General features: G+C 45.1%; 1 protein-coding gene across 28 annotated transcripts in view; it reads right to left on the bottom strand.

Moving 5' to 3' along the window:
• Positions 1–5,243, bottom strand: part of celf2 (cugbp, Elav-like family member 2) — a 74,993-nt gene extending 69,750 nt beyond the window's left edge. For all 28 annotated transcript variants that reach the window (XM_030439869.1, XM_030439868.1, XM_030439872.1 and 25 more), the window contains exon 1: positions 5,130–5,243. The gene's annotated coding sequence lies outside the window, so the exon portion shown is untranslated. The remainder of the gene's footprint in view (positions 1–5,129) is intronic.
• Between the last annotated feature and the right edge of the window lie 15,844 nt (positions 5,244–21,087).

Raw genomic sequence — 21,087 nt, 5'->3', positions numbered from 1 at the left:
AGTGCCAATACAAACATTGTTCCACTGGCTTTTTACAAGCCAGGAGAGTGGGGAAGTTAATAAGCAGGTATTGGTTTTTAACTGCGGCGCGTTTATTGCTTTGCCCTCGAGCGTGCTGGAGTGCTCCACTCCACCTTTTTACTGTCCATCTGCCCGTCACTCGGCTAACCTCTCGCTCAATTCCTCCCCTCTCTGTGTCAGCTCTCCTTTTGTCTTGCCTCGTTCAGCAATTAATTCACCGTCATCATCATCATCCATTTTTTTTCCCCCCAGTCTCCAGTCGACTCCGCTCACCTTTCCCTCCCCTTCCAATCCCCATTTTTTTTTTAGTTTCAGCTCCAGCTTATAAAAAAACCAGAAACAAATCCTGCACAAAACACTTAATGATTTGTCATTATGCCACTATTGATCCACTGTTTTGCAAGTGAGTGTTTGTATCTGAGAGTGTACTGTATTTATTGTACTTTATATTAGCTTTAAACCATATCCGTCCATCGATCTCTGGCTTTTATTAAAAATCGGATGTCAGCCAGTCAGTGTCGTCCAGCTCTGACATGATGAATATGATTCGAGTTTAATTACGCACATATTAAGCCATTGATCAATGTCGTCGGGGCTTCAATGGACAGTTTTAATTCTCCCTGCACTGAGAAGCTTTTCTGCACCGCCACAAACAAAATGTGAGTTTACTGCAGACTCAGATCCTTTATACTCAAAGGAAAACATTTAATATCATGGCTAGGACCCGCCGCTTCTTATTGTTGTTGTTTCTACTCTTAGATTCCGAACAGTGAATGGAGGATGTAGGAGTCATTGAGGGAAATCAGACCTGCTGTCAACATCCATTCCTGACTGATTCAATCACAAGTGTACAGCTTCGAGTCCGTCACACAAAGAGAGAAATCTTCATGTGTAACATTTGCCGAATTATTCAGAAGGCCCATAATTGTAATAATTTGTTGTAAGCAGCATTTCACATAGGTAATAAATTGTCCTTTAACGCAACAACTCACAAAAATGAACGATTTTCAAAGGGAGTCTGGTGACTTTCTCCCTGGGTGCCAAAGCAGTGGCCTATATTTGCTACTGTTGACTTTATTTGGTCAAATTTGACACAGTTATCATCAATTAAAGTTACTTCACTCATACATTTTGTGTAAATGCTAAACTGCAAGTGGGAGTAAGACGTATTTTAGCCACAGAAGCAGACAAAGTGACACTTCTTACAAGGACAGAAACAACTTAATGCATCACATTTAATCCAGAATTTACAAGAAGGCATGAATTACTTAGAATCTGCCTTATTTGCTTCGCAAAGTTTGTTCCGTTTCTCCCTCACGCAACAACTCTTAAAATCACGTGATTTGTAAAGGGAGTCTGGGGATATTGTGAGTACTACTCCAACGGTTGGAAGCAGCGTGTGTTTTCTTGTTATTTTGACACTTTCTTTCTGTCTCCCTCAACTTCTGAAAACAAACTTCTGCCCTACATTACAAATTTGTTGGTACACAACTTCAAAAAAAAAAAAAAAGCCTCAAACATAACAACCAGACAGAGACGCCTCGGGAGAGAGCAGCTCGCGAGGCGGAGGGATGACCAGACAGAACACGGGGATGGGAGGGTGTTTTATGGTGTAAAAGAAGGCGATTTCATGTTCCTATAATCCTGAAACTGCTGCAGTATGTGTCCTCCCCAGGGCTGTTTCACACCTCCAACAAGGGATAAGTGACTAACTCTCACGGCATAGGAAAACAGACCGAATTTAACATACTTATTCCACGAGCAATTAACACGGTGACTCTGTGCAAAACAACAAGCTTGACTCCGAATCGGGAACCCGAGCATAAATCCCGGATAGCTCCCGTGGGATCCTCAGAATCCACCCCGTCCTGCCCCGGGGGGGGGGGGGAGGTATCCGCCGATCCAACTGACAGAAGCGAGAGAATGCAGGCGCTCAACTGATGAGATTCCAGTTAGCCGGCGCAGCCAAGAAAAGAGAGGCGGGGAGGCAGCCAATAGCCCCGGCAGAAGGGATCAGGAGGCCTCTAAATATCCACCCGGGGCTGAGAGAGTGAGCGCGAGCGAGCGCCGGCCCACTTCCTCTATCGCTCTCCTGGGTCGCAGGAGGGAACAATAAGTGGAGGATGGAGCAGGCAGCATGAAAGAGTCAAACATCAACACACTCCTTCACAGCCAAGCTCAGTCGCCGGTGAGCCGATAGACGTGAGCGAGCGTGAAGCATGAATACACCCGACTTAGAAAGTGTTTTTTGACCTCTGGTGTCGCTTAAAAAAACTTCAAAGACGGATATTCTTACATATACACGTCTGTAAGGCGATCAAAGTGACAATCGGCGCAGTTAATTATGATTCAGTTCAATGCAAAATACATCCAAAACACCTCAATCCAACCTCTTTGTCTATTGACAGCTTTTGCTTCTGAAAAACATGAATGCCATGTTTGAGTCATCAGGTAAGCTGTTGTTCGATCAAACGGACGTGTTTCTGCAAGGCTTGTTTTGGAGCGACTGTGCCAAACTGTCATATTATATTTTACTCATCTTTCACACAGCGTCCTGAAAATATGACAGGAAATGGAGAGAGAGAAGTGCAGCAGAGGGCCGCGGCTCTGGAACTGAGCTGTGGTGTGTTTGATTGTTATCCTCGTATGTCGTTGTCATTTTGAGATATTCAAGATGGCGGAGAGAGGAGGAAACACTCCAGAACATAAATGTGACTTGTTTCTAATATAATTAATAATTCTGCCTATTAAGATTCTGCCTTAGTTTGTGTGTTTTATTTAAAAATATGATTAAATTGTCACTTTAATATTTTAATTAAACAGCAATAATCAACAGTTTTCAGATTTTGTACAAATATAGGCTTATTTTGTTTACGTATTGGTCCAACTGGCAGCATTTTTTTATACAAAGAATGAATTCTCATTAGCCGAATTAATGAGAAGGTCTCAATCGTTAAGAATTTGTCATAGACAGCTTTTCACAACATATACAAGGTTTCCTTGAAGTCTACAACTAACAAAATTTAGTGATTTTCAAAGGGAGTCTGGTGACTTTCTCCACAGGTGCCAAAGCAATCGCCTATATTGGTTACTGTTGACGTGTTTGCTATAAATATCACCCAGACATTTAGAGTAAAGGCTGAACTGCTACATTTTGGCAATGTCTGTATACAAATTTAGGAAAATTTTATCTAAATATCAGTCCAACTGGCACTGTTTTTAAAACAAAGAATGACATTTCTTCACAAATAACATTTGCCGAATGAATGAGAAGGCCCAAATAGTTATTAATTTGTGATAGACAGCATTTCACAACATCTGGAAAGTCTCTCCAAACTCTACAACTAATAAAATTGAGTAATTTCAAAGGGAGTCTGGTGACTTTCTCCACAGGTGCCAGAGCAGTCGCTTTTATTGGTTACAGCTGACGTGTTTGCCATCAATTTCAGCCAAACATTTAGAGTAAAGGCTGAACTGCTACATTTTGGCAGTCTGTATACAAATTTAGGAAAATTTTATCTAAATATCAGTCGAACTGGCACTGTTTTTAAAACAAAGAATGACATGTTTTGACTTTTAACGTTTGCCGAATTAATTAGAAGGCCCAAATAGTTACTAATTTGTCATAGACAGCATTTCACAACATTTGGAAAGTCTCTCCAAACTCTCCATATAACAAAATTGAGTGATTTTCAAAGGGAGTCTGGTGACTTTCTCCACAGGTGCCAAAGCAGTCGCCTTTATTGGTTACAGTTGACGTGTTTACCATTAATTTCAACCAAACATTTAGAGTAAAGGCTGAACTGCTACATGTTGGCAATGTCTGTATACAAATTTAGGAACATTTTATCTAAGTATCGGTCCAACTGGCACTGTTTTTAAAACAAAGAATGACATGTTTTCACTTTGAACGTTTGCCGAATTAATTAGAAGGCCCAAATAGTTATTAATTTGTCATAGACAGCATTTCACAACATTTGGAAAGTCTCTCCAAACTCTCCATATAACAAAACTGAGTGATTTTCAAAGGGAGTCTGGTGACTTTCTCCACAGGTGCAAAAGCAGTCGCCTTCATTGGTTACAGTTGACGTATTTACCATTAATTTCAGCCAAACATTTAGAGTAAAGGCTGAACTGCTACATGTTGGCAATGTCTGTATACAAATTTAGGAAAATTTTATCTAAGTATCGGTCCAACTGGCACTGTTTTTAAAACAAAGAATGACATGTTTTCACTTTTAACGTTTGCCGAATTAATTAGAAAGCCCAAATAGTTATTAATTTGTCATAGACAGCATTTCACAACATTTGGAAAGTCTCTCCAAACTCTACAACTAACAAAATTGACTGATATTCAAAGGGAGTCTGGTGACTTTCTCCACAGGTGCTAAAGCAGTCGCCTTTATTGGTTACTGTTGACGTGTTTACCATCAATATCAGTCATAAATTCTGAGTAAACTGCTAACTGTTTGATGTCTGTATACAAATATGGGCCCATTTTATTTAAATGTGGGCCCAGTTGGCAGATTCGACCCTCTGGTGCATGACGTCTACTGGAGCGGACAGATGTTTGTTCAGTCACAGAAAAAAACATGCACAAAAAAAAAAGAACACTATTAAAATCTGGATAAAAGTGTTTCTGACATCTTATTTATTTATTATCAGTCTGATTTCCTGAGAACAAACTGCTTTAACATCGACTCCTGAACCACTTTTCATCACGTTGCTGCACGGAACAACAACGAGAACCACGGCTCTGTTCTGTTCTGGCGCTCCACGACAGCCGGACCCTGAAAACTGAAGCAGGTCCGACTGAATTCAGCCGTCAGTCGTTTTAAATAACGTCAGAGAAAAAAAACCTCCACTGGCGGACAAACCGGAGCTGACAGTCATGTTGCTCACCTGCTCGCACTTTTTTTTATGGTCACTCGCACGCTTGCAAATGCAGTGTGGCAGCAGCACACACACACACACACACACACACACACACACACACACACACACACACACACACAGGTTGGGGCGGGGTCCGCCTCAGGGATGCTGCTGTAAGTGTGTGATTAGAGAGAGAAAAAGTAGGCAGAGGAGAATCGAGGACACACACTCACCCCTGTTAAGGTCTTTATGTTATGCAGTGCATTCTGGGCTTCAAGGGCAGCTTTCCTTGTGTAAAACGTGACAAAACAGCAGCCTGGGGAGAGAGAGAGAGGAGGGAGAGGAGGGAGAGAAAGGGAGGATGAGCATAAGGAGCAACAAAGAGCATTTTCTCTATTCATCTGCTTGGCATCACCTGTCGACACTGGCAGACGCTGAGTGAATGCTAAGGACGAAACATCCGAGCGGCGGTGAGAGCGAGAGCGCTTTCTGGATTCGTTTCAACGCTGATGACTGGAGCCCCCGAGGAAAGGAGGCGACACACACACACACACACACACACACACACAATACAAAGACATGGAGAGCGAGGAGGTGACGGAGAGACGGGTCGCTTCTTCATTAATCCTCGAGTTACTCACTCATTCACTAGAGAAACTGTTCACTCATCTCTGATCCTCTCGCCAGTCGACACGCTTGTTTTACTCTCACTGGTTTACAGGCAGTGGTGGAACGTAACTAAGTTTACTCGAGTACGGCGCTTAAAGGGGCGATTCACCCAAACTGGTTTAAGTTTCTGTCGTCCATAAAACATTTCTGGAGGTTCGCAGTGAAACAGCGTCGCAGCGTTCTCCTAAACAGCTGAAGAAGATGGAGATTTATTTCAGAATGTACAAAAAATAAAACTGCTAAAATAAAAAAATGGCTCCAAACAGCTCGTCCAACGTAATCGAAGTTTCCGGAAGCAGAACTTGATTTGAAAAGATGCTATTTTTCAACTCTCTTCACTGTAGCTGCTAAGCTAAAGACGTTAGCGCGCATCAAGGTTGTAAATAACTTCTCTTCAAACCGATTTTGTGCTTCTGGAGACTTAGATCACGGCGGAGAAGCTGGCTCATGTTTTGTTTCAGTCATTTTTTTAACGTTTTAAAACATCTACTGTGTTTGTTCAGGAGAAATCCGCGACGCTGTTTTGCTGCGAAGCTGCAGAAATGTTTTGTGGACGATGAAACTATGACCACAACTATGACTGACTTTCTATCTGCTTGTGGTTCGAGCAGATAAAGACAACATGAACTGATCCTTTAAGTACAAATTCAAGGTACTCGCACTTCAGTATTTTCCATTTTTATGCAACCTTAACCTTCAACTCAAAACACGTCTAGATTTGGAAGTCGAAAAGATGAACGATGCACGCTGAAGCTGCTCCGTAGTCCGGTCGTACGGCAGCAGACAGCACATGAAGTTGCTTACACAAGTGCAAACACAAAGTAGACGGGGAGCTCGCTGCCTCTTCATTAATCTGTGTGTGATCCCTGCAGCGTGAGGCTGAACTGCTGCAGTCCAGCTCCGTCCTCTCCGTCAGCACACCGACCTGCACCGTCAGCCAGAAACAGACAGCGGGAGAGCTGTGACTCCTCCATCCTCCTCCTGTCAACTCTTATTTATTTCATTCCCCGTCTGACGATCAGGTGTTTGACTGTTCACATTATTATCTAAGTTAAAAAAAAACCCAACAAGGCTGAGGAGCTGAAAAGGAAGGAAGTGAGGATGGATAAAGAGTCTTTGATGGCGGAGGATGCAGCGGTGAGTCACGGGGAACAAACAGGAAGCTGTGAGACTCGCGACGCGTCACCAGGAACGATAAAGAGCCGTGTGTTTAAACGATGGCGTGGCCTTAAACATCCGTCAGACTGTGAAGCTGCTCGTCTGCTCTCTCTAAATGTCACAACCTGAACGCAAACACTTATGAAAATCCAAGAGAAGTCTGGACGTCTCCAGCATTTTTGGCAGTTAGTGGATTCATGAGTGCTTTAATCAGATTCTATCACGTCCGTCTTTTGTCGGTGTTGTTCGTAAAATGTGTCAAAACCTTGATGACCTTGTTTTCTGCTGCTGCAAACCAAAATCTTCTTACAGGCACGAGAGGAGAGGAGAACGAGATGAGACCCGATTTCACAAATAAGCGGGCCGCTGTTCAGGCCCGGGCCGAGACGTTATCCTATTCTGATAGCTGATAAATCATTGAGGATTATCACATTTCGACGGAGCATTTCTGTCTTAGCGCTTGCAGCTTTTCTGCGATCAGGAACACACAAAGACCAATCGCACGTGTCGCATCTCTAAGATCTGTCGCCACGGTGACCCGACCCACTGACGCCGGATGTTAAAGTTTAAGATGTCATCTCTGTGCTGAAGCTTTTAGAACTTCTTCCTGTCTCTCACTTCCATCTCTTATCTTTAATTTCCTCTCGTGCGCCGGCTTGACTCTGTTAATCAGGTTTAATCCACATCATCCGCAGGTGCGTCCGATCCGAGCAGCTTCCCCCCCTCCGTGCGCCGCAGGTTCTGAATGTTTGGACCTTCTGCCTCCAGCTTTGCTCATCTGTTCATTTTTCCCCTCCCGTGTTTATCCGTCCACAGACGAGCCGGCGCGCGCCTTTTGTTTACATCCGCTCCGTCGTCCTCTGCGTTGTGTTTACGGCACGACATCAGCTCGGCCCGCGTCCGGTTGCGGCTCCGTCGGCCCGCGTCGCAGACATCAGCCCTGATGACACTTTGCCCCCGCGGTGCGTCTTAGTGAAATCCAACAGTGAGCATCTGGAGCAGATTTAGCATCCGAATCCCAGAGTCCCTTTGATGGGGCTGCGAGCGTAATGGATCTGAATTCCTGCGGTGTCCTCCGGGTGCCACGGCTGTTGAAGAGTTGGCCCTTAGCCTGGCGTCGGCGAACGTGATCGGTGTTGTGATCGTGAACGCCGCAGTTCCTGTGTATTAGCGGGTTTAACTCCCGGCTTAGTGTTTTTCTGCGACGACCCCCAGCGTGACAGGCAGCTCGGGGTGTCACTTCTCTGAACCCCGAGCCCCCCACCCCCCACTTACACCATCAGTATTAATTTACCACCAAGAGTCTCGCACCAGCTTTCCGACTAGTTAAAGGCGTCGAGATAAGAGGGGAAATTAGTCACGACGGACTATCGCTGGGTAAAAATCTGCACAGTTTACTCCATGTAGGTCACCAAACTGAAAACTCAGTCTCTCCTCGCCCTCCGTCACCGTGATAAGAACTGGACACACGGAGGATCAAGTTGTAAATCAGGTTAAATTAGGAGCGCCAGTTTGGAAAAGTAAAGTCGAATATTAGCGGTGAGGTGAGTTAAAGAACCGGCTGCGATGGTGACGGCGTCCTTCCGAGTGCTTCCAGTGAAGGTTGGATTAATTAACTTTCTCTCTCCGGCCGTCAGATAAAAGAAGCAGAGCGAGAAATGTAAAGTTTCCTGTTTACCAGACGGATCGCTGAATAAACAGCATATAAAGCAAATGTATAAATCTCAAGAAATAAATACCTGGAGGTGCTTCGAAACTATTCTGAAAGAGATGTACAGACGCGTAGGTGTCACATGAAATAGAAAAACTGAACCCGACATAAAGAAATATAACAACTTAACATATCTTTGGTTTGCAGAAGAGACATTTAATCTACCGACTGGGTTTTATATCTCACGTGGCCGAATCTAAATGATGCTCAAAAGTTCTGAAAACGAGATAAAACTACCAATCCTGGTTTCTGCACGAGTTGCACGCCGGCTCAGCTAATTGATAACCTTAATTCTTCGAGTAAAACAAAAATGAGTCCTGAGATTAAATCTAATCAAGCACCAACAGTGAACACCTGTGCAGGTGTAGCCAGAGTCTCCTGAGGCCTTTTCATCAGGGACGACTATTACCTGGAGACCTCTCGTCAGTGATAAAGTAAAAATTCCACGTTTTGTCTTCCATGTTTTGCCAAACACAGAGCTCCTGTGATGATGTCAGCCAGTGATGGTGATCTCGAGTTGTATTTCTTTTAAAAACATCTGTATTTTTTGCTGCGTACTGACGTTTAAAAGTGCTGACGAAGAAAGTCCGAAGCCACTAAAGATCGTTTCACCCGAACAGAACCAGCTGCACGCGTGTATTTATGCTTCAAACACAGTTTAGACAAGCAAGATGTTGCACGTAGACATGACGTCAGGTAATGAAACATGAAACCACATCATACAAAAAAGGTGTACTGTCCCTTTAACTGACTCATGTGACCTGTGGCTGTGTGTAAGAGATGAACTGTCGTGACGCAGACAGAGTTCATTATCCTTCCTCGCTGCAGACTGATGCTGTGTGTACGAGGGGGAGCTCTTCAGCATCGCCTCGCTATCGTACATTATAATTCCAATTGCAATTCCAACTCGCGCTCCGGCCCCTCGTGTGCGATTAGCAATTCCAATAGCGCTGTTTGAGGGGCTAGCTGCTAGCCGCCGCCGCTGCGTGCGCGGTGAATTATGATTCTGGTGGCATCTTTTCTTTTTTTTTCTTCTTTTTATTTTGCATATCTGTATACGGGAGGGGTTAGCTTTTGGTGTTAGCATTAGCGATTCTGACAGTGTATAATGTGCAGGGAGGGGGGGGGGAGGGGTCGGCTGTTAGCGCTGCGTTAGCCCGCTGTGTGTTGTGATTCCCGTGGTGTAGCCGCGGCCCCCGGGAGCCCACGCGGAGGTGTGACGGATCGTCCCAGGTGGTGGGCTGTCAAGACGAGGATCAAAGAGCAGTGGAGTGGACCTCACACACACACACACACACACACACACACACACACACACACACGCGTTCCCTGCAGTGCTCCAGTTCCACCTGTTTAAGAGTCTGCACACTCGCGGCTCACACACACACACACAACGCTGCAGAAAAAGCCAATAAGAGCGCGGCGTTTTATTCTAAGTGCATGTCGGCACATTTACGCAGCAACATACCTGCACGGCAACCTTGAACAAGAGGGGGAAAAAAAAGTGCCGCAGACGAGCATTAATAAGCTCTTTCCGTCAATTTGTGTGTGCGCGTCTTCTTCTTCTTCTTCTTCTTTTCGTCTCGCAGCACAAACATTTACCTGAAGGCCGACCGAGGCTCAGAGCGGGGACGAACTCTCCGCTTGAGCTGTTGAAGAGGGACGCTCGAAAAAAAACACACAAGAAGGAAGACGCACGAGGACAAACTCGCAGCGGCAAAAAGGGGGGGATGAAAAAATCTATTAGGCGCTGATGTGTGTGAGAACGAGAAGAAGAAGAAGAAGAAGAAGAAGAGCTGCTGTGAGTGGAATAGAGAGCAGAGGAGGGAGATGCCTGTTCATAAATGCTTTATGGCTGCTGAAGGGGGCCTTTGACTGAGCGAGGACCCGTGGCTCCGCGGCTCTGTCAACACATCCACCCCCTCCTACATTGGGTCGACCCGGGCCGCTCAGCTGCAGGCGGAGGAAGCTGCGCGGGACTGAACCGGCGTGTTTTCTACCTCGCGTGTCGGCGTTTCAGGTCGATTTGTGTCTCAGAACATGTTGCTCACGTCTGACGCCGGCGATCGGACCTCAGAGGTAACAACCCGCTCTGCAGTTTTTACTCTTTGAACATTTAATTAAGTCGTTTTTTTTTTTCATTACTGCAATTTTAAAACAGAACATCCGAGTCTCCCCGGCCACAGAACAGGTGGACGGGTCACTCCGGTTCAAGCAGCAGCTTATCGACTTATAAAGACTTTCATTAGCCCGGCTCTCACCGCAGAGCGTCCCGCGTTTCAGGACTTTCAGGATTCTTGGGGCGTTTTTCCAGGTTTTGCTGTCTAAGTTTTAATACGATGGCAAAAACTTGAACATGAGCTTTGACACCCCGAGCACACAGACGGCTCTCAGCATCAAAACCAAACGATCCTGACAGGAAGACGTCACGCTGCAGACTGACAGCTCGGCAAACTGCTTCCACTACGTCTGGTTTTCCTGAAAATGATGCAGGTTGAAGCCTCATCTCAGCCCTGAGCTTGCGTTTTTCTCAAGTGTGCATTAACGTCTCGTATTCAACCGACTGCAGACCGGCACACTTTCACTAATTGGCAGGAAAAAAACGGTTGCAATGAGGAGGTCCGACTGCAAAACACCAGCAAGGAAAATAAACCCCCATCCCGAGAAATTAAAGGCTGCGGAAGTTGGAAATGATCTACGCGAAACATTGGATAATGAGGAGTCTGTGTGCATTGTAATACGGCCAGAAACTGATTGTCTTGACATACTGGAGTCTAATTTCAAAGGATAATGAGCGTTTTCTGCTTGTTTGTGCTACTTTCCTTCCGGATGTTGTCGATGCAGTCGATTCTGCAGCAGCTTCTCTGCAATCTTACCTTTGTTTGTCAAGTTTTTTTCAAGTTTTTTCCTCGTGAGTGAACGTTGGACTGCGGTGACCTTTATATACAGATTGCGTACAAGAAAGAAATGTAGTCTGAACTGAACGGGACCAGCTGGACTCAAGGCAACACACTTTAATAATGGATTCATGTGTCGACGTCTTCTTCTGGGACCCACGTGTTCCAAACTGAATCTGTGTGTTTCGGCACGACTTTCAAGTTTAACCGACGAGCGGCAGCAACGGTAGCAATGTTTAATCGATGCTGGTGTGTAACGACTTTAAAAGTTCTGGACATTTCTGGTGTGTGACGCCTTTAAATCAAACAATGCAAAATCAAACCGCTGATGCTGGTCGAGCTACACGAGAGTATTCTGATCAGATTTACCGCGTGGGTCCAAACCTCCAGGCTCGGACCTGCTGCTCCACTCAAAGCTCAAATGTTTGCGATTGAATCAGCGCGGACTGAGAGAGGCGGGTGGAGGTGGAGGTGGACAGCGACAGGGGTAATGCACTCCGGCAGCAGAATGGAGGTATGGTTTATTAAGAAGCAGTGGCGTGCACAGACTTTTTGAAGGGCAGGGGCAAAAAGAAGGGCACTTTAGCACGCGTTTTGGCTCCCAAGAGGGCACTTTAGCATGCATTTTGGCTCCCAAGAGGGCACTTTAGCATGCATTTTGGCTCCCAAGAGGGCACTTTAGCGCACGTTTTGGCTCCCAAGAAGGCACTTTAGCACACGTTTTGGCTCCCAAGAGGGCACTTTAGCGCACGTTTTAGCTCCCAAGAAGGCACTTTAGCCTGCGTTTTGGCTCCCAAGAGGGCACTTTAGCCTGCATTTTGGCTCCCAAGAGGGCACTTTAGCGCACGTTTTGGCTCCCAAGAAGGCACTTTAGCACACGTTTTGACTCCCAAGAGGGCACTTTAGCCTGCGTTTTGGCTCCCAAGAAGGCACTTTAGCGCGTTTTGGCTCCATGGAAGTCACTTTAGCACGCGTTTCGGCTCCCAAGAAGGCACTTTAGCCTGCGTTTTGGCTCCCAAGAGGGCACTTTAGCACACATTTTGGCTCCCAGGAGGGCACTTTAACATGTGTTTTGGCTCCCAAGAGGGCACTTTAGCACATGTTTTGGCTCCCAGGAGGGCAGTTTAGCGCGTGTTTTCCAACAATTGGGCCCCCCCCTGCCCCCCCTTTGTGCACATCACTGTTAAGAAGAGGGGAGGATAAAGAGACGGGTGGGGGTGCATCAGAGCGCTTCACCCTGAGCCCTCACCACCCCCGAGGGTGGCTGCAGCTCTCACAGCGACTTCCTCTTTCCTCCCTCCATCACTCCGGTTCCCCTCCACACTTCTTCTGACCCGTGGGGTTCCACTCAACCACTGACCCACATTAACTACACTCTGCTGCAATTACCGCTCACACAGGCCTCCGGGTGGCTCGGGATACGTATCTCCAACTGCTCTATTTCATGCATTTCCTCCTCCACCTCCCCCCCCTCTTCCTCCTCCTCCTCCTCTTTCTCGTCATCTCTCTGTTCTCTCTTTGCTGAAAAAAAAAAAGAAAAGAATGCCCCTTAATGTGTATAATTTATGTGTGTCAAAGAGCTGCTGAGTGACAGCGGGGAAAGAGAAATGACAGCGAACACATTCTGAATTTGACAGCGCAATAAAGAACAGATTGTCAGATGGAGAAAAAAATAAAAAATAGGCAGCGGGATGAGTGGATGGCTTCAAACAATGCCGCGTTTCTGACGGGCATTTGGCTGATGTTCTAATCCTGTCAGCGCAGGAATTGGTCCAGCTCGCAGCACTTCACAAATCTACACAATCCACCGGTTACTTTTGGTGGAAAAGCACCAATGTCACCCCCACCCCCCCTCCTCCAAATCCTCCCTCCGATGCAAAGACAACAAGAACGCTTTTTTTTTTTTTTTTCCCGGAAATCAAAGCGGCTTTCTGGCCGACCCCGAAGTGCTCGCGGAGAGCGGAAAAAAAGAATCCAGCTCTGCAACTCCTCTCATAACCGAGAAACTCTGTCGCTGAGGCATGCAAAAGTATAAACATAGAGAGGGAAAAGACACACACACACACACACACACACACAATCTCCCATTAAAATCCACCTGCAGCTGCTCTCTAATTGGGCCTCGGTAGCCGGCTAAAAAAGCTAACGTCTAGTTAAGGCGATATAATTGGCCGCTCTGCTTTAGGAAAGAATGAAATAAATCAGTTCTCCGTCTCAGGTCGGCCCCCGTCTCCACTGAATCCATTAGAGCAGATAATTGTCTTGGATGGGCGAGAAAAACGTTCGCTCTGCGTTGCCACGTCTGAGCGAGAGGACGTGGGGTTGGCTCGCCGTCGGGGCGCCGGGTCCCCCATCGAACGCCGGCGCCAGAGCGTGCCCGAGCGGAGGGGGGATTTTGTGATCTGAGCAGTGATCGAAAATCAGATGCTGTAATCTGGAGCCGGCATGTGTTTATCTGCAGGCTGCAAATCATTCCCCCAAAATGTTTTATTTATTGGATTTTGTATTTTTCACGATGACGTTTAAGGTTGATGTTGAATCTGTTTCAGGTATCCGGGTCAGACACGTATCAAGGACAGGGTCAGCGGCAGTGGCGTGCACAGACTTTTTGAAAGGCAGGGGCGAAAAGAAGGGCACTTTAGCACGCGTTTTGGCTCCTAAGAGGGCACTTTAGCGCGTGTTTTGGCTCCTAAGAGGGCACTTTAGCGTGTGTTTTGGCTCCCAAGAGGGCAGTTTATCATGTTTTAACCAGCCAAGGGGGCAGTTTAGTGTGTTTTGCCAACCAAGAGGGCAGTTTGGCACGCTTTTTTGGCTCCCAAGAGGGCACTTTAGGGCACGTTTTGGCTCCCAGGAGGGCACTTTAGCGCGCGTTTTTCAACAATTGAGCCACGAGGGGGGGCAACTGCAACTGACCCCCCTTGCACATCACTGGTCAGCGCTCAGGTGGGCAGTACTGATCCTGCGTTCTGTTTTCCAGGCTGTTCGTGTGACAGAGAACTGTTGCAACATCTTTTTTTGTGTTTTCCGTCTCTGCTGCTAAACACTTGTTGGCTGCTTCCCCGGAGATCAGCCGTCAATCAAGCCGCGTGGGCGGCAGCGTGTCGTCTCCTTCCTCTGGTGTTGAAGGTTTGATGTTTTTCTTCAGGTGGCCTCCTCGTTCGTCTTTGTCTCGGCTGTAGGTCGAATCGCTTTTTTTGTGTGTGATTTTGCAGTAATCAGCGACAGAGAGCAGACAAAATGGAATAGGTCTCAGATTATTGGATTTTTGCCGAAAAGAAAACGTCTGACTGGGACTTTCAAACAAATAACACAATTTCTATTTAAATTGCACATTATTTTAAGATACATTTGCTACGAAATAATCACAAATTCATCTTGTTTGACACATGAATAGGAGCCGTTAACGATAATGCTTCAGTGTTCAGTCATCAAACCAGGCAGTTGGAGTAAAGTTTCTCCAGGAAGAAATGACCAACTTAATCTCACATACAAATAAATGTAAATACTGACAAACCTTCAATGACGTGCAAGATGCTGCGGTCAAACACGACCTTGTTAGGTTCAGGGAAACATCCTGATTTGGGTTACTATGACGACGTTATTACATTTAGGGGCCCCTCATCGTCATGATCATGATGTTCATGATGCTCCGCCCTCTGCAGACTCCATCGCTCTATAACAACCTCATCTCCTCCCTCTGCGATGCAGTTAAATACCTGTGTCAGAGCCGAGAGACATCTAGCTTCTGCGTTATTTGCCGGTTGGACGGACAGCGTGAATTTATCAGACGCTAATCTCCCGTCTATACATTCGTCCCGACGTCCTTAACAACATTTATTATTATTTTTTTTCCTCCTCTCCCGCTCAGAGCGAATTGCACACAGTTCATTTCTCTTTTGATTCATGTTGTTGTTTTTTAATGTTCTGAATGATTTCCGGGCCTCTTACGTGGGATACAAAAACCCCCCGTTAATGAAGACATTAAACTTATTCTGCGTATGTGTGTGTGTGTGTGTGTGTGTGCTGGTGAATCTAAGTGTGTGTGTTTTATGTGGGCAGGCTGTATCATTAAGATAAATGACATAGTGCGTCCCCTGCCAAAACACACAAACGCAGACACACTGCAACAAACCCGTCATGGCGCTTAAGGTTGTGTTTTAGCGAAAGGACCGTTTTCTGTTTACCCCTCTGGCTCTCTTTGTCTCATTCCCTCTTTATCTCTCCCTCCATCTCTATCTCTCTTTCAGCAACAAAATGCCAAATTGCTCCATTTCTCACCGACTCCCCCTCCTCCTCCCTCTCCTCCTCCTCCTCCCCCCCTGCTCATCCACTCATCTGGTTATTAACTCCGAACACATTAAACCAACAGTAGTGCCACGATATTCCCCAGACCGTCCTCGCCAGAATAAAACAACAACACACAGCCTGAATGCACACACCTGGGTCAAACTGCAAAATGGATCCTGCAGGACGCACAAAGGCGGTACAAGAGAACCAATCTGACTTTCAATTTGGTAACTTTTGGCTTTAACGCACCCAAACGGGCTTGAATTACGTGCAATATGGATTTTTTCTTCTTCTTTTTGTTCCAAGAACTATTCAGAGAGAATCACTCGTGTTTGCTCGAGGTATTTTAGTCTTGTCAGGCTGAAGAAGAAACCTCTCAGACGGCACTCAAGACTCCAGATGATGACAATAATAAAACAGGGGGGGATTACGCTGATCCGCAGATATCCACGTTTTTTTTTTTTTTCCTTTTTTTGGTTTGACGTGCAGAATCCCAGTCGTAGCTCTGAGCGAGCATTAAGTCTTTGGGTCTTTATCTTCCACTTCCTGTAATTAGTCATTAATTTATTCGTAGCCGTCCCTCTCTAATGTCTGCCGAAAGTCTGATTGCCGTTTTTTTTTTTTTTAAAACAATGTCTTACAACAAACTGGACGAGCTGGTGAAATGAAATGGAAAGACAATAGATGTGTTTAGTCAGAATTAAGTGACTGCAAGAGCTTCGGGACATAAGACTGAACTGGACCCGACCACTCTGAGGTTTGACTTCTGGTCCTACAGAACGGGCGATGCGTTTATTTTACGTTTTTTTAAGTTTTTCAAGCAGCGTCTGGTTACTGATTGTCTCGGTTGCGAGGCTGTCAATTCTGAGACACGTCAGATTGTAGGATGAACGCCTTCGTCGTGCTACGATGTGAAGGGAAAAGCATTGTTGGATGCAGAGACGTGTCATCAACACTCATGGTGCAACACGAAAAACAAGCGTCTCTGCATCAAAAACCTCCAAAAAAAGGAGGATGAGGAGGAGGAGTGTAAAGTTATCTGCGTATACAGATCCAGATTTTAGCAGTAGTGTTGTTATTCTGAGTTTTGACAGTGTTCAGTTGCAGGAAAATTAAAAAATGTGCTGTTAATGGACGCGTCATTCTTTGTTTTTGATGGTCCGTGTTTCTCTGACACTTTCAATCTTCTTGCCTGGGAACTAGACGTATCTGCTCAGGTAGATGCGTCTGGTTTCCCTCCTCTTAAGGCAGATTTCAGGCCAATCACACGGTTTTGATGCGATGACTGACTGGATGACTTGGTTGTAAGTTTATCCAACAGCGCCAGATCAAACTTCCAAAACTAGCTGCGACTGCTTCTGCCTTTTTTCTCGCCTCGAATGTCCACCGCTCTTGCAGGTCTATCCAATTTCGAGGTGTCTCGAGGCCATTTTTGGTTCGTGCCTGTTGATAACCAGATGAGGATGCATTTGTAAACCAGTCTGGCGATTGGCACACTTTAAATTTCAATCTGGGACAACCTGAAATCGAACATTGTTATGGCGCATTTAGTTTTGGCTCGGCTGAGAAGCAGGAGAAACCACATCTTATTCAACTTGTGCAAACAAGACCGACAAACCGACTAACGAATCTGGATTTAACGAGGCTCAGTCTCGCCTAAAAGTGTGTCAGGCCCTTATATCCACCATAAATGTACAAGTTGAACATCTCATTTTGGAAGTTATCTCGTCAACCACCAAATTGTTTCTGCTGTCGATTAATATTCACCATGTTGTGCCTGTTTTTCGTCTTTTTTGTTGTTGATGTTCTTTTTTTCTGGGACTTTTTGCAGTTGCACAAGTGTCGGCTAATGAGGATCCAAACAAAAAACCCAGCCAAAGAAAAAAAAAAAAACAGAGAAGTTGTTGGGAGTTGTAAAAGGCTTGTAGCTGCAGCCGCTGAACTTTTTGCTTCGTCTCAGTGGGACTAACAAACTCATTTAAATCCAAACTGCTATTTTACGAAAAAAAGGAAAAAAAAAAAAAGAGCCTCTGGGTCGCCACCGGGGCATCGGTGTGGGCTCATTTGCCCCAAATGGCTGAGATCTTTTTTCAAACAACACCGTCGCTAATTTAAAATAAACACCCTGAGGGGAAGAGAGGGGCCACAGTTTCCCTGACACCGGTGAAATTACCGTCGGCTCAGGCGCAACAGCGAAGCCGGCGAGGGGGCTGCTGCAGCTCCTCCGAGCCGAGCGGGTGCAGATGAGGCCAGACGGCTTACTTAACTATGAGAAAACAACAACCGTGCTCAAAGCCTGCGAATAACAAGGCCAGTAAGAGCCCAATCAAATGCTACATTTCCTCTTAAAACACTCCACCTCGCAGCACAGGAAGAGAGACCGCAGAAAAAATGAGGCATATATCGAGGGAGATTGCCATTCAGAGCAGAAAAAACAGAAAAGTAATGGCACAGAGGCCGTTTTTTTTTTTTTTCATCCCATGTAGAAGTGCTGGTGAGTGATAGTCTTGACTCATCAACCATAAAAACAACTCATTTCAAGGGTAGTGAAGATGAATCAGGAGATTTGCGGGAGCTGAAGGACAGAAGGGGGGACGCTGGCCCTTTTAGTTTTTTTTTTTCCCTCCTTAAAAATCAGCAGAGAGAAGACGAGGAGAAAGAAAACTGGTGGGGGGGAAAGAGAGAGAAGGAGTCATCTCAAGGCTAAGAACACACAAACACAAAGTGCATGACAAGTGTGTTGGTGTGCAGAAATGAGTTGATTTGGGTCTTGGCAGAATTGCTGTCTTCGGGCTTTCATAAGCTCATATGACTCAGGCAGAACGAGAGGACGCCGGAACGGAAAGGAAACACACACAGAGACGGAGAGAGAGAGAGAAAAAACTAAAAACAGAACGCAGACTGAGATGGAGTCTGTGAGCGCAGGGAGGTGAAGGACGGCATCACCTTTTTAGCCACTGGATATTCAATTCCATATCAAAAACACGATCTTAATAGCGTGTCCTGATTTAAAACGTGAGACATCTGAATCTCCGGATCTCTCCAAGAAGCTTTTACAGTCTTTTGAGGAATGTAAGACTCGAAAGATTCTGTTTTGTAGGAGACTTCAGTCCATCAGAAAAACTAATTTGTGTCAGGAAACATTCAAACTGATCGTATCAGTACACGTTTCCACGCGCAGCTGGATTAACCCGTGAGGGGGCTCACACAACAAAGATTTGCCTCGGGCCCCGTTTGACCACCCGTCCTGCATGTGTCTGACTCCAACCTCCCAGTACACACAGCCAAGAATACACAGCTGCAACATTCAACACGTTCTCAATCACAACATAACAAATACGCCGGCTTGGTGAGCGGCTTAAGCTTCAAACTATGACGCTCTAATTACCCCTCTAGGGTCAGTTTGGGGCTGTTTCGTTAAGTGAGCAATAACAAGTAATATGCAGCTTTTGGTTAGACTTTCAAAGTAAGCCTAGCTTTGCATATTATGATATATTCTGACTTTTAGACGGATATTAACGTTCAGTGTTTGGTTCGGTTTAGGCAACAAAACTACTTGTTAGGTTTAGACAGGTGATAAAACTTCTTGGCTAGGATTAGACACAAAACTACTCAGTTAGGATTAAGTTAGCTACTTGTTAGGTTTAGGCACCATAACTACTTTTTAGGTTTAGAAACCAAAACTATCTGGTTTGGTTTAGGCAACAAAACTACTTGTTTGGTTTTGGCGCCACAACTTCTTGGTTAGGATAGGACAATAAAACTACTCGGTCAGGTTAAGGCACCAAAACTGCCCGTTAGATTTTAGACAATACAACTACTTGTTGGGTTTAGACACCAAAACTACTTGGATAGGTTTAGGCAACAAAACTACTTGTTAGGTTTCTGCATCACAACTTCTTGGTTAGGTTCAGGCAACTAAATTACTTGTTAGGTTTAGAAACCAAAACTACTCAGTTAGGATTAAGTTAGCTACTTGTTAGGTTTAGGCAACAAAACTACTTGTTAGGTTTAGGCAACAAAACTACTTGTTAGGTTTAGGCAACAAAACTACTTGTTAGGTTTTGGCGCCACAACATCTTGGTTATGATAAGACAACAAAACTACTCGGTCAGGTTTAGGCACTAAAACTGCTCGTTAGGTTTAGCCAATACAGCTACATGTTAGGTTTAGACACCAAAACTACTTGGTTTGGTAATAACAAGATAACAAAACTTCTTGGCTAGGATTAGACACAAAAACTACTCAGTTAGGATTAAACGACTAAGCTACTTGTTAGGTTTAGGAACCATAACTACCTGTTAGGTTTAGCTAGCGAAACTACTTGTTAGGTTTTGGCACCACAACTACTCGGTTAGGTTTAGAAACCAAAACTTCTTGTTAGGTTTAGAAACCAAAACTTCTTGTTAGGTTTAGAAACCAAAACTTCTTGTTAGGTTTAGAAACCAAAACTTCTTGTTAGGTTAAGTAACCAAAACTTCTTGTTAGGATTAGAAACCAAAACTACTTGGTTAGGTTTAGGCAACTAAATTACTTGTTAGGTTTAGGCACCACAACTACTTGGTGAGGTTTTGGCGCTAAACATACTTGGTTAGGTTTTTGAAAGGTCAATATTTTGGGATTAATAGAACTTGTTTAGCCTTGAAACTGACATTATAACAGCTATGTAAGAGATGTAACTCATCTAATGTTACGTGAGTGATGACAACAGGGATGCAAACTCTCGTCTTCTGAGAGGAAGACCCATTCAGCCCCCCTGACTCGGACTTTCTCGCTCTTCGTACTGTCCTTGAGGAGCATCAAGTAGTGACACTAGAGGAGTAACTACTGTGTAAAACAACAACACCACTCAGAGATCAACCAGTACTTCTTAGCTAAAACATTATTAACTGGCCCGTGACTGGTTTTCAATATAATTACGGTCTTAATTCTGACAGAGAGCTTCATCTCATAAGATTAGCTCATTAATGAAATCACAAAAAAACCCAGCTGGCATGCCGTCTATTTGGATTTGTGGCAAAACCGCAAGATGTTCACCCCGAACGTCGATCCTGCGCATCCGACATCAACTGTGGGAAGATGTTGTTCCTTTTTCAGTCGAAGATGTGTTTTTCAGACTGTCACACACATCCACACAGCAATTATATTTCCTCCCCCAACAAAAAAACTAAAACCCACATCTGACAGAGGAAACAAGCAGCATTTAAATACGTTTTTTCGAACACGAGGTCTCGCTATGTAGATTTCACTGCTGCACTTAAACATCAGCGTGTTTCCAGACACGTACGATGAAGATCATCTCGCACGAAAACCCGATAAACCCTCTAATTCGATTGCATTTTCCCCGCAGACGCGCGTTTACTTCCTTTTTATTCGCTTCATCCCCGCTGATTCACATTCTGCCACTTTGAAAACTTCTCTTGAAATTTGCTTTACAGTCGGATGGAAGCGCCACGTCTCCCCTCCTTT

The sequence above is a fragment of the Sparus aurata genome, chromosome 14, assembly GCF_900880675.1.
Source record: "Sparus aurata chromosome 14, fSpaAur1.1, whole genome shotgun sequence".
Lineage (NCBI taxonomy): Eukaryota > Metazoa > Chordata > Actinopteri > Spariformes > Sparidae > Sparus > Sparus aurata.
Note: the sequence above shows the minus strand (reverse complement) of the source record. Positions and strands in the feature narration are given on the sequence as shown.